The sequence below is a fragment of the Mixophyes fleayi genome, chromosome 4, assembly GCF_038048845.1.
Source record: "Mixophyes fleayi isolate aMixFle1 chromosome 4, aMixFle1.hap1, whole genome shotgun sequence".
NCBI classification, from domain to species: Eukaryota; Metazoa; Chordata; class Amphibia; order Anura; family Limnodynastidae; genus Mixophyes; species Mixophyes fleayi.
In genome coordinates this window covers 316,101,977-316,107,103 of record NC_134405.1, presented here as the reverse complement: position 1 = coordinate 316,107,103, position 5,127 = coordinate 316,101,977, and the positions used below count along the sequence as shown (strand labels likewise).

Below are 5,127 nucleotides of genomic sequence, written 5' to 3'. Positions count from 1 at the left end.
CAAATGGCTGGAACCTCTGGGAACAATGCCATGAATTCTCCACATTTCCTTAACACCTCACCATTATACGGTGGGGGTATATATACAGCTAACAGAATCACCGGAACCCAATTAATGACAGCCTTCATCAGTACAAACCTTCCTCCTGCATCCATTTGAATTTTTTCCAAGGAGAAGCAGAGACGTTTATGTACCAATATAGAGACCCCTCGAGAATTAGTCGTGTACATAGAGTGGTATGCCCTACCTACCCATGCTTTTTTAAGGGCGAGTATTCTATCACCGTGTAAGTGAGTCTCCAATAGACAAACAATATCAGGATCAATTTGTCTTAGTACAAGAGAACGTTTCACAGCATTATTTAGGCCCTGCACATTCCAGGAGAGAATTTTCAGCTCCTTATCAGATGTACCAGAATGTATATAATAGTAGTCCCTCTTATCCCACTACCCCGAATCCCACACCCCCGCAGAGCATACATTGATATACTTATAAGCACATATAATCCTTGTCTATATATTTGCGATAACATTAAAACTACCCGCAACTTAAATAACTTTAATACTAAACCCACACCCCCACCCTGTATACTCCACCCAACTTAAGTATACCTTAAACCCTAACTAAAGTTACCTTAAGATATTCAGCAGGCCAGCACACTACCAAAAGAGGTCACCCGCCAACCCGCAAAATACCAGAAGATAGAGGAAGGAAAAGGAAGGAAGGAAAAGGGGCGAATTGAGACAAGAGAGGAAAAGAACGGCCTTAAAGCCATGGGCTCTCCAGCCCATTACATTTTTTTATTTTTTTTTACAGTGGACCTTTCAACATTAGTTTGATAATCACAGACCCCACCTAAGCGAAATACATTTTTTTTAAAAAAAATTTTTTTGTACCACAGAAGAGAAATTACATTATGTATAGCAAATACCATGCATAATATTAATGACAAATCAGCAATGTCCAAAGGACTATGAGGAGAGACATAGAAAAGTACTCATCCAGCATCAGCGTCCAGCAGCAGCTAGGCGGTCCAACCAAATTGCAGCCTCTCGGGGAGTATCAAAAAAGGATGTACGGCCCTCCGAAACCACCCTCAACCGGGTAGGGAAGATCATGGCATACAGGGTCTGTAAATCTCTCAATCTTCTCTTCACCGGAATGAATTGAGCCCTGTTCTTTTGCACATCCAGAGCGAAGTTAGGATACATTGCTACTCGCTGACCATTGTATTCCACTGAACCTTTCTGCCTAGCCAAGCGTAGAATGGTATCTCGGTCACGATAGTGCAACAATTTGCGATAACATTAAAACTACCCACAACTTAAATAACTTTAATACTAAATTTACTAACTTTATTGATGTGTACACTCTTACAATATCTGACCCAAATGTCATTTATCTTGTGATCTGCACGATAATTGCATTAGTATGTACCTGCTTAATCCCTGAGTAACTTTTTAATTAGAAACGATGCTAAAGGAAAACTTTATCATACAATGCTATTTGATGATGATTAACCACTAGAGGGAGCTAATAGCATGAATGAATGCACATAATACAACAGGAAAGATTCATGGAAGTCACTACACAGGCGATATTGTAAGGATACATTTTATTTTTCAATTGTTTTAAAATGTAATTTTTTAGTGTGTTTCTTTTTTTTTTTTGATGAATTTAATGAATGTTGTCATAATTGTTTCTGTAAGCCAATTTAACTCTGTACAGCGCTACAGAATTAGTGGCGTTATATAAATATCTGCTGTTGATGATGAACTCTTATATTCAGATTAAACTCATTTATCTATATATAGCTACATTTGATGATCAGGTCTTCTACTTACTGCCAAGCTGTTTCCATTACTATTTATAGAAGAAGCGCAGATTCTTTACTAGATTTGGTTTTGTTTCTATTTAGAAGGAATTATTCTTCAGACCTTCTTCAGTTTCCAGTAGCATTTCACTGATATACGGTTGTCTCTTCTATTAGAGCATTGGTAATATTTTAGGGATCATGATTTGTCATTCTTAGTTATTTGGGATTTTGCTTTGACCCAGATCCTAGGCTGCTCCATAGAATATGACGGTCTTTGATAAACCATACTCTTTGGTATTTTTTGGTGTTTGTCGGTTCAGTTTGATTTTTCCTTTGTAACTGAAAAAAATACAATTCTATTACTGCTTGTTTCATCCCCTGTGGAGCAAGCATTTAATTTCTCTGCAATTTATTAGTTCAAGACAATTTGTTTACCTATAGAAGGGAGTCACTGCTTGCCAGTTCCATAACATAGTACATATTGGTCTCGGTGTGGAAGGCTGCATAGCCCTGGATCAGGAACTGGATCTCATTGGGCAACTTAAGTTCCTGACGCTTGACAAAATCATACCCCTCATCTTTGAATTGTCTCTGTTACTTTTATAGCCTTCTCTGCATATGACATCTGTCGCCAGCATTACTCTCACAAAGTCGCCCTCTTCAAGTACACGATGGAAAGTAAATTAATCCAGATATAGGGGTACCTGTAGCTGTCCTTTTTATTTTCTCACATTCACTATGTTCTTAACTCTTACTTCTTTTATTAGGTCCATCGTAGTTATTTGTTCCTTTTTTGTGATGCATCATGTTCATCTGCTTTCTCATATTGCCTTTTGGAAGTAGAAAATATTTTTGTTATTATTATTTTGTAATATAAATCATGTTCAACAACAGACAGTTCTACTTTCAGACAATATATTTTCAATACAACCAGGAATATAGTCACAAAAAATATTTTTCTAATTATTATTAATTTTTAATTTTTATTTATAAGGCGCCACAAAGTATCCGTAGCGCCGTACAAGGACAAACAATGGCACAGTACAAGGTGAAACAGCACAGTACAAGTAACAGTAAGCAATATAACTCTGGGGCTCAGGCTCAGCTAACGAAAGGGAGGGAAAAAGTCAGCACAGGCAGGTAACTTGGGCCCAAGAGGGTGGGCATGGATGACAGGTTAAGAGCCACTGAGGGGAGCAGAGAGAAGCGAGAGGAGACAGAGGGCAGAGGGACCAAGAGGAGGAGAGCTGAGTAGCTGGAGAGCGCAGTTAAAAGTGATCAAAACAGGAGGTAGGAGAGCCCTGCTCAAAGGAGCGTACAATCTAAAGGGATCATCATTTACTACATAAAACCCTTGGACTATCCCCCCCTCCCTCCACATTCCTTTGAATATATCCTTACGTTTCTCAATGTACTGCTTGTTATCCTTCATTTAGCTATAATATAATTCAGGAATGTAATACTGTGGCTGACACAGAGCAAAGTATAAAAGACATTAAAGGAATAGAAAATTAATTGATGACAACACAGCTAAGATTAAGATCTGTATATTTTGCAAATCTGAAAATCTCTGTCCTCCTCTGCAAATTTGGTAGTGTTCACATTAAGCATCAGGGGTTACACTTTTATATTAGACACTGTTTGGCTTATGGAACCTTCTTCTACTTTCATAGCCTACCTACTGCTACCATCCTGCCTTACACAGCGGCAGGCCTGCTCCAGCTATCTGATTCTCCCTGCTCCTTGTCACATGGTGTAGTCTAGCCCGGGGATGGTGGTTGGTCCCCCTGCTTCTCCATAGGCCAGTGGATCCCAAACTTTCTCAATTCGAGGCACCCTTAGGGTCTCCATAATTTTTTCAAGGAACCCGTAAGCCAAAATAATTACCAGGTAGTACCCCTCTGTGCTTACCCAGATTATCACCGGCCCTGGCCGCTGCACCCCTGTGAGATCGCCGCAGCACCTCAGGGAGCCGTGGCGTACAGTTTGGGAACCACTGCCATAGGCTGCCTCCTTCTCCTTACTCCCTTTTGGCTATTTCCTATTGCCCAGTAGTTGCCTCCTCCTTCATCATTGTAGGCTAAATTGGGTGAGGATAGGGGCTATTTAGCGCTGGGATGATGGTAGGGCCAATTTATTGATGGGGTGATGGTAGGGACTATTCATTTAGTGCTGTGGGCTATTTAATGGTTTTGCCTGCCTATTTAAGGTATGGTGATGGGACAATTATTTAATGCCGAGTGGTTATTGAATACAGAGCCAAGTTTGGGGCAATGAGGCCTATTCCTTTAGTGAGGGGCTATCGGTGGTAATCGCTTACCCGATTACGATAACCCCAATACACAGCACACCTACAAGAAAAAAACGATTGCATGGAAAACGACAGGTATATTAACAGACTTACCTTAAAAATGACTGTCCACATCTCCGATGCCAGCAGAAGGCTGACAGGACATCCTTTCGACTGCCGAGCTCTCCGGCAGTACTGTGTCACGTCAGTGCGCCCTTCATGACTTAAAATTTAAAGCGGCAATGTCAGGACCCTGTTTAAACAGTGTTCCTGCAGGGTCCCGACATTGCCTTGCGACAAACTCGCGAGATCCATTATCTTACTGGAATTTTAAATCAGCGGTCAGTCTGACGCAAGTTATGATAAGTATATGGCTTCCGCAAAGATGAAATTATTCTTCAATCACTTCTGGTTAGGGCATCATGCTTTTTTCAGTATAGATCTTGCTGTATTACCTCATGGATTTAATTCCACTCCACAAAATCTTCAAGGATAAGGGGCCAGGAGAGCTCTTCAGCATAGTGGTTAAGGTCATAATCGAAAGTCTGGCTAAATTCTAACACCATGTTCCACTGGTCTCTACACATAAAGCTGTATCCCCCTGGGTCCAGAAACTGAAATAAATGCAGAAAATAAGGACCACCAGCAGAAGTGCCAACATGAATTCTGCTGTACTGATATCCAGAACTTACTGGTCTTTGTCCCTTACAAAATCAAAAGCATATCAGTAAATGTTCTTAAAGGCGGTGTCATCATTCAGCTGAGTGCGTAATCAAAATTACCCTGTAACTCCTCTGTGCAGTCACATTTTTATAGGGTCATCCCTTTTATTCCTCCTTTGTGAAATAGTCTTTGTTTATAGCCTCTAGTTTCCAGGCCAGAACCAACATCATTTTTTTTTAAATACGTTTTATTAATAACATCTTATCTTGAACAATGTTACAGAATTCTTGAAAGGTACATTAGCGAGATAGTATACACACATGTAGAAATCAGGATGTACAACACACTCTCTCAGTGC

At 40.2% G+C, this 5,127-nt stretch overlaps 1 pseudogene; it reads right to left on the bottom strand.

The window, feature by feature from the left end:
- Positions 1-2,018: 2,018 nt before the first annotated feature.
- Positions 2,019-4,916, bottom strand: LOC142150839 (DCN1-like protein 5 pseudogene; annotated as a pseudogene).
- Positions 4,917-5,127: the final 211 nt, after the last annotated feature.